The 9,324-nt window shown below is 45.6% G+C and overlaps 1 pseudogene; it reads left to right on the top strand.

The window, feature by feature from the left end:
• Window positions 1-9,103, top strand: part of LOC101996845 — a 13,943-nt pseudogene extending 4,840 nt beyond the window's left edge.
• Window positions 9,104-9,324: the final 221 nt, after the last annotated feature.

The following is a 9,324-nucleotide window of genomic DNA, read 5'->3' as shown; positions in this document are numbered from 1 at the left end:
GGAGGAGGACTTCTGTGACACAGCAGGGTATGACTGGACTGAAGCTCAGTTTGTGTCTAGGATCTAGTGCATATATGATGAACAATAACTCTAGCCTAGAAACCAGGAGACTCTTTCTGGTCCTGGAACTTTCATCAGTCACTGTGAGTCTAGACAGGTCTTGTGGCCTTTTGGGATCATGGATTCTTCCTCTTGCAGGGAAGTGGGTTGAACCGGAAGCTCACAAGACACCTTTTGGCCCTGATACTCTACCCTCCTATGAGTCACTGCTGGGTTCCGGTGCTTTGTCTCTCAGATATCTGGGGAAGCTAAAGAAAGAACAATCGGCAGCCAGGGGCACAGAGTTCACAGGGCATCCTGCTTCTGGAAGGATGCCTGATGACCTTCAGCAGAGGGGCAATGTGGGCAGGGATTTTCCCCTATTTAGGATGAACACATCCTCTGACATGTGGCGCCTGCATTCAAATGGTGTTCTGCAAAAGCTAGGCTCTGCCCCTAAACACAAAAACAAATAAAGCCCAGGCTTGGCATTGCCAGAGCGGTTCTCCAGATTCCTGATCAAGTTGGGTCCTGTACACAGAGGACCAGGCTCTCTGGGAACCTGACTTTGAGTCACCACCAGTCCTTCCAGAGGCTGTGATTCATGACCTTGTTATTTGGAGAAAGAGTCACCTAACTTCCAGAACACTCCCTCTTCTTGTCATAAACCCTACCCCACACTTGGCAATTGGGAATTTTTTGTTTTGTCTAGTAATACAACCAAACCCCAGTCCCATGGACAACCCAGATAGGAGTGTAGGTGAAAGGGTACTTAATACAGTGAGCCAGACCAGCATGGCTCATTACAACAGGGCCCAGAATCCATGCAAACAGTTATAGAAATCAAGGCACTAGGGAGACAGCTCAGCTGATACAGCTCTCAGATGGCAAGTTCAATATCCAGAACCCAGACCTATAAGAGTCAGGCATGGTGATGCATGCAAGCCCAGCACCAGGAGGCAGAGACAGCTGGATCTCTGTGGCTCACTGGCCTACTAGCCTAGCCTAGTTGGTGAGTTCTAGGCCGGTGAGAGACCCTACCTCAAAATGAAGGAGGACAATGCCTGCGAACCACACTGAGGCTGCCCTCTAGTCTCCATTGCACCCATATGAATACACACAAACACACAGAGAATGGGGTATACAGATGTAAAGAGAGGTAAAGAAACTGAATTGGCAAAAGAGGAAAGCAAATATCCAACAAAGTTATGTGTTAGAATATACATAGCAAACACAGTGATACAGCGTGTCTACTAAGGGTGCCTGTGTGAGCGGACTGTGGACTGCTGAGCCATGCATCGGAGATGTTTGAAACTGTAATAGAGCCTGCTACAGGCCTTTGACAGCATCTACACAGCCCTACCACCAGTCCCAATAAATATAACACAACACAGTCAATTCACTAGAGGGCCAAGGGAGAAGGATCGAAAATTCAAAGTCTACCTTAGTCAGAATCTTTCTCAGAATAAAAGGGGAAGAAAAGAGGGCCAGGCAAGTAGCTCAGTGGCAGAGCACGAGCAAGGTTATGGATTCGCATCCTATATAAAGAAACAATCACGCAACAACAATAAAAAATAGCTCAACACTCCTTTGACGAGTCTAAGTAGCAAGACCTCATCTAGAACGACAAAAATGCTAGGCCAAACAAGTGATCCAAATCATGGAGCATCATCCAGGTAGTAAGAAAACCCTACTTATAAAGAATTTTTAAGAATATGGAAAATTCACATGATATCAACAGTGGACGGGGAAATATGAAATTTTAATAAGCTATAAATACAAAAATATATGTTCAAAAAATATGTACAGAGAAATCTGGAAAGAGCTCATTAGTGGATTAGATTTTTCCACACTATGGTTTTTAGCTCTTTTACTCATTTTAGATAGTATTGCATTTTCAAGATAGTCTATAAAATCACGTATTGTTTTATAAGGACTAACTTTGATTGGTTGTGTTTGGTGGGTTGTTTTTTGGTATTTGGTTTGGTTGATTGGTTGATTTATTCATATTGTTTGTTCATTTGTTCACTGAGACAAGGTCTTACTATGCATCTCATGTTGGCACTGAATACTTCATCCTTCTGTCTCAATCTCCCAAGGGTTTGAATTACATCATAGTTAACTCTAAAAAGTTCTTATACAGCTGACCTTTCTTTTATACATTGGGCTGGGACTGTAGCTCAGTTGGTGGACTGCTTGTCTCACAAGCATAAAGTCCTGGGTTTGATTCCCAGCACTGCATAAATCAGGTGTGGTGGGGCATACTTTTAATTCCAGTATTCAGGACGTAAAAACAAGAGGATCAGAAGTTCAAGGTCATTCTCAGTTACTTAGGGAGTTTGAGGCCAGCGTGGAATTCTGGAAAGCCTGTCTCTAAAAATAAAGCTATCATGAAATGCACAAATTCTTAATTTTCTAAAACACTGATATCAAATAGTATCCATATAGTTAGGAGATACCTTCCACAGAAGTCCAACCTCAGCATACACCCCAAAAGAAGCAGACAGCACTGGATACAGAAGACCTGAGCCAATCAGAAACCTACTCTCCCTACACGCTGCCCCTACACCTGTGTGTTCCCTGGCACAGAACACAGACCTGTCTACCTGATTCCTGCTTCCAGACAGAAACTCAGGGAAATCTCACCTCCTATGGGTGCTCCAGTTCCCAAACCAATTTCTGGAGAGAAGTAAACATTCCACATTGTGTATACGTAAATGTGTGGGTGCTTGGATGGATGGATGGATGGATGGATGGATGGATGGATGGATGGATGGATGGATGGATGGATTTATGGCAAATAATAGGCCATAAATAGCTTCTTGCTGGATGAACATGAACAGCAACAGAAGGGAAGCCAGGCTGCTGATGGGAATGGGCTACCCACTGAGTACCCCTGAGTAGAGAGCTGCAAATGGACATACATGTTGGGGACTGGTGGCCCTTCCAGGAGACCCCTGTGGGAGGGACACCCTTTTGCAATGCATCCCTTGCCCTTACCCTACCATCTGGGTCCAGTCCAGCACTGTGCATACTTCATTCCAGCAAAGGTGTTAGGACATTCCATTATGGTTAGATCTGCCTTCCTGAGGCCATACAGGCCTGAGACAGCTCCCTCAAGTTTCCTGAAGTATCCTCAGCCCCACAGGATACTCACTGAGATGGTGTGCAGGAGCCTTGTAAGGAAGAAGCCCATGCACAGACTCACTGTTCAACCCTCTGCTGAACCTCTGTGAACCTCTGGTGGGACAGAAAGCATTACCTCAGAGACTGTGAAATTCAGGTCCTCACCATCATGGATGAGATGATACTGTCCCAAGGAGGCAAGTCCCTGGACATCACAGAGGGCTTGACTCCTCCCTGGAGTACAGTTCTGGCAAGAAGGACTCATCCTTCCCATAACAGCAGCCAAGACTCACCGTCTGCCCACAACGTGCTAATACCATTATAAGAAGGCCAATCCCATGAAGTTGAAGCACATCTCCAACATAAACTTAGAAAGCAAATCAGGGGTCACTTGCATCCTTCCTTACTAGACCAAAGAAGACACTGTCCCTCCAGCAATGGGACCTTCCTTCCACAAAACAGCAAACAAACCTCACTAAGCATTCAGAGTCCCTTTGCAGACAGACATGGGAAGAAGATGCAGAAATGTTCCCCTCACTGCCACCCCATACAGAAGTCTGTTTTTGTTTTTTCTTGTTTTCAAAATATCAAGGACCATTCCTTGGGAAGTGAAGCTTTGGGGCTTGGTAGCTGAGGCAGCGAAGTAAAGGTTTTGGTGAGAGAGAAAGCCCCTGAGCTTCTGTTTGAGGTTGGAGTCTGTGACATGTCTGGCAGTCCCATAGGGAAAATGATTGCACCTGCTGTTCACATTCAATCTGTCATTACGCATCTCCTGTACCCTCATCCGGTACTTTATGCAGACTGCATTCCTCTTTATCCCACCAGCCCCACACACCTTTGAGTTCATATTCAAAGGACAAGACATCAAACAAGGCAAAGGTCACTTAAGCCATGGCTATAATTCCCCATGTGTCCTTTTTCTTCCACTATGTTCCCAAGAGCATGACTGCTGCATCCTTCAGAGAGCTTTGAGAAGCCAAAAACCCAGAGAGATGTAGAAAACTCCACCTTTTTCCAGCCTTGGGAATTTCTGAATCCTCCTTCGAAATCTTAGGAAATGTCTTTGCACTTGATCAAGACCCACAAACGGGAGAGAGGAGCACGAGTTCTTACAAAGGCAGGAATGCCATGTGCTCCAGTGGGGGTATGAGCATCCTTGTCACGTGTGCACTGGCTGATGCTGTGATAACAACAAGGCAGAAACACTACCTACCCTTAAAGAAGCCTGGCCTTTGTGGAGGAGAACCCACCAGACTCTCACATTCCCATAGGGGCTCTCCAGCATGGATGATATCTCCCCAGCAAGCATGAGACTCCGTTCTACTATGTAATACCCTTCCAACAGTGCCAAGATATGCTTCTAATTCAAACATAACGCTTGTGCCAATCCAAGGCCTAGTGGGAAGCCAATATAATAATGTGGGTCAGCTTTTCAGGACCATCAAAGTCAACAATCTTTGATAACATCTACCGCAGCCACATTTGGAAGAGCACTAGCTCTTTTTTTTGCTTATCACTCATGTTGCGTCTTGGATGCTAGAAGCAGAAGGATGCTCGGCCATGGTACCCTGATGTAGTGGGGAAAGATGGAAGTTTAAGAGAAGCTTGCTGGTACCTGACTTTGTTGCAAGAATGGCAAGTGGAGATCTTGACAAATGCCTTAGTCATTCTCCAAAGAACTCAAGCTTTGGATAAGACTAATAAAATCCTCCATCCCAGGGCTGAAAGGGCTTAGCAAAACAGATGCCGAAGGGTTTCATCGAATCCCTGTGGTTGGTGTTTTGCTGTGGTGTCCAGCATAGCAAAACAGAGTGGGTTGATGCTGCTGAGGTATATGGGGAAACTCCAGCCGGGACCTGGCCAATCCTGCTGTCCCCAAAGGGAACAAATGTGAGAAGAAGCAGGGTACCCCATGGAAGGCTGTGAATACTGGACTGGCACTTGGTGCCACTCTCCTGGTGACTGTGACTGAGTATGTAGCCTGCTGAGGAATTGATGCTGTTGAGAAGCTTGGAAGCTTCAGACTTCAAGGTCACAGTCTCCTCTAAGGGACACCTGGTGCACAGCAAGCTCACGTTTGCCACTAGCAGTATTGATAGTCTCTTTCCTTCACAAAAGCAACTGCTGGTGGGTATTCTAGGGAGCAGGTCTGTATCCCCAAACTGAGTTGGCAACACTCAGCTCTCAGGCTCACTGGGTCCCAGAAGCACCTGCTATATAGCCAGGCCCATCATCACAATGCAAACTCCATGACTCACATACTCTCTGGTTCTCCAGCTTACCTGGAAGCTGGGGAGAGTGGACAGACACGGGCTTTCTAAGTCAGTTTAGCATCAAGGGGGAAATAAAGTATTGGGAAACCCCTTTCCTTGATTTCCACTCTAAGTGGCCTCAAACTCCTCCCATCTGAGAACTTTGGTCACCAATACCCCAAGCATGCCAGGTGAGCACTCTAACACTAAGACACGTCCTGGGTTCTAGCCCTGTATAAAATGCCCCACAGTAATGAAGCGCTAGCTGTGTCTGAGATGTGTTGGAAGCTAAACAACATGATGAACCACAAAGATGCAGGCTAGGAGGAAAGCATGCTCACAGGGAAGAAAGACGGCAACTGCCTCCACGACAAAGTCGCCGCCTCCTTGCCCATTAACAGTTATTCTCTGGGGAAAGGGATTGTTTCAGCTGACAGAACTCAGGCCTCAGCAGCCTGACTGCCCAGCACACCAAGGTTGCATTGAATGGATGTGTATTGTCAGTTTTGCAAATCATTGAACCAGCAGAGAATACTGTGACTATGGTTCACGGTCATAAAAGGAGAGCCATCTCAAACATGTCTGTTTAACCAAGGAAAAGGGAGGCAGGGAAAGAGAGGAATAGCTAAAGGTTATCAACACGTCCTGAACAGTTGATAATTGCCGTGTGTGTTTTACAGGATGAGAAGTAAGCCCATTGAATGCTAATTCCCCATCATCACAGAGAGAACCCTCCGTCACCCTTTTCCTTTGATCTCTCCTGGAAGAGGCCATGCAGAATATCATACTTAACCATTTAGGTGTTTCAGCTCTGTGTGTTAACCCATAAAAGAAATTGCGCCAGCTCCCTGCCTGTCATCATTTAATAAATCAACAGGTCTATCTCGGTGGCCTGGAGCCTAATGGCATTTATGAGTGCTGGCAAAGTCACTGGCCACTTAACCGAAGCAATTAAGCTGTGCCTCCCTCTCACGATTATAGAAGATTGACTAGTTATAACTTATTCTTTTCCAATGCAACTGACAAAAAGGTAATATTCATACTTATAGATAATGCAGAATACTGGTACCAGAAATCACTTCCTGTGGCTGCTTGTTCCCCGTGGTGCACCTCTGAGACAGGATAGGGAGACACACTCTAGCACAGACTTGGTTGTATTCTGCCTCAGAACAAGGTAGAACCTAGTAGCTCAGCTTTCTTCTCAGAATAGGATCTGGGCTGTGGTAAAGCACCTGCTTCATTCCCCCAAACCAGAAAACCCAGCCTCCTGGTACCCTGCCTCTGAATCAGAAGGTCCTGCCAGAGGCTGAATTCTGTAGGTGGAAAGAAGCAAGCTTAGAAGGACCCCAGAGCTCGCAGGTGTCCAGGGAGATGTCCCCAGCTAGTTCCTTGAGCAGCTGAGGAGAGGGAACCTGAAATGACCCTATCCTATAGCCATACTGATGAATATTTTGCATATCACCATAGAACCTTCATCTGGCAATGGATGGAGATAGAGACAGAGACCCACATTGGAGCACCAGACTGAGCTCCCAAGGTCCAAATGAGGAGCAGAAGAAGGGAGAACATGAGCAAGAAAGTCAGGACTGTGAAGGGTGCACCCACACACTGTGACAGTGGGGCTGATCTATTGGGAGCTCACCAAGGCCAGCTGGACTGGGACTGAATAAGCATGGGATAAAACTGATCTCTCTGATGAGAAGCCAAGGACAATGGCACTGGGTTTTGATCCTACTGCATGAACTGGCTTTGTGGGAGCCTAGCCTGTTTGGATGCTCACCTTCCTGGACCTGGATGGAGGGGGCAGGACCTTGGACTTCCCACAGGGCAGGGAATCCGACTGCTCTTCAGACTGGAGAGGGAGGGGGAATGGAGTGGGGGGAGGGGGAGAGGAGTGGGAGGAAGGGGAGGGAAATGGGAGGCAGGGAGGAGGCGGAAATTTTTTCAAACAAATAAATAAATAAATAGAAAAAAGGAAAAATTCCAAATTGATTCTCAGGAACTACAAAGCAAAATTTACCTGGTATTTTTTAATAAAGTCATTTTTATTTCACTAATCATAGACCTTTATTATAATGACAAACAATTTTGCAGTCTTTTCTGGGAAACAAAAGAGAGTGACTGTAAAAATGGACATTTTCATGTTAGACAATTAGATTTAACTTGTTGTTCTTTAAGGACAGATAATGACTAGGACAACCCAAGATATTCAGAAAAAGCAGCAGTCAGCAGTTACAACTGAATGTGTAACTCATCAAGAATGGTTTTTTTTTTTCTGTGAAATCTTCACTGAGTTGCTTTCCTCAGAGTTTCTAAACATGTTGACATTACAATTTCACAATATTCATTTTTAAAAAGATACTTTACATAGAAGAAAATATTTTAATTAAGCTAATACTTTCTCCAAGGCAACTGTAAAAACGTTAGTGATAAAGTACATTGTTGGTTATACATACATTTTTAATAAATATGAACATCATGAAGGTATGCACCTAATACACTGAAATATATAGTCATTATTATAGTATAATATTTAATGTGTTATACTATACTTAATAAACTAAATTTAATAATTTTCCAAAATAAAAAAAAGAAGGACCTCAGAATGGTCCTCTGAATCCAAGAGTGGCAAGACAAGAGCAGAAAAAAATGTTTTTGTAGGTAGTTTAAATCACTTAAATAAGTTAAAGTTTGCTTGTATTTCTTAAATAAAAATTTTCATGTTTTTCTGAGCAGTAGAGGTGCATGCCCTTAATCCCCAACACTTGGGAGACAGAGGCAGGCAGATCTCTGTGGCCTGGTCTACAGAGCAAGTTCCAGGACAGCCAGGACTGTTACACAGAGAAACTCTGCCCTGAAGACAAACAACAAACAAATTCACATTTTAAATCAAATATACAAACTGTCCCCTGTTGCACGAGTTCTAATTGGTCTTTATAATAAAGTCCCAGAGCCAGATATCGGGGCAAATGCTGAAAGATCTGAGAGAGAAAGGAGCCAGCCACAACCAATTCTTACCTTGCTAACTTCTTAGTCAAAAAAGGATTGAGCGAGCCCGGAAGTGAATGCAAAGCAGCAAGCATGGCGTCGGCAGTGCTTGCCCTGAGGACGAGGGCAGAAGCCCTTTTCAGCCACCAAGAAGACAGGTGGCAGCTCCAAGAACCTGGGAGGGAAATCACGAGGCAAACACTATGGCATCAAGAAAATAGAAGGTCACTATGTTCATGCTGGAAACATCCTTGGCACTCAGCGGCAGTTTCGATGGCGCCCAGGCGCCCATGTGGGACTTGGAAGGAACAAGTGCCTCTATGCCCTGGAGAAGGGGATAGTTCGCTACACCAAAGATGTCTACGTGCCCAATCCCAACAACTCGGAAGCTGTGGATCTGGTCACCAGTCTGCCCAAGGGGGCTGTGCTCTACAAGACTTTTGTCCACATGGTTCTTGCCAAACCTGAGGGGACCTACAAACTGGTAGCCATGCTTTGAAGTCCCTTTGAGACCACTGGATGGGGACTGGAGCCAGGTCACAGGGCCAGATTGAGGACATAGTCCCCAGAGAAGAGGCCTTGGATGGTGACTGCTGGAGACCCTTTGGTAGCGCTGATGTGAGCATCAATAAAGCTCTCTGGAGCCCTGCATCAGTGCCATCTGGGGACAAGTCCAGATGGGGCTGCTTACTGCTCTAGTTCCTAGCCAAAAAAAGAACAATGGCAATGGGTTTCTGATCCTACTGCACGCACTGGCTTTGTGGGAGCCTAGGCAGTTTGCTCAACTTACTAGACCTGGATGGAGGTGGGGTTCCTTGGACTTCCCACAGGACAGGGAACCCTGATTGCTTTTTGGGCTGGGGGGGGGAGTTAATTGGAGGAGGAGGAGGGAAATGGGAGGCGGTGGCGGGGAAGAGAC

This window comes from Microtus ochrogaster, unplaced genomic scaffold, assembly GCF_000317375.1.
Source record: "Microtus ochrogaster isolate Prairie Vole_2 unplaced genomic scaffold, MicOch1.0 UNK18, whole genome shotgun sequence".
In the NCBI taxonomy this organism is placed as follows: domain Eukaryota; kingdom Metazoa; phylum Chordata; class Mammalia; order Rodentia; family Cricetidae; genus Microtus; species Microtus ochrogaster.
This window is presented reverse-complemented; position numbering and strand designations above follow the sequence as displayed.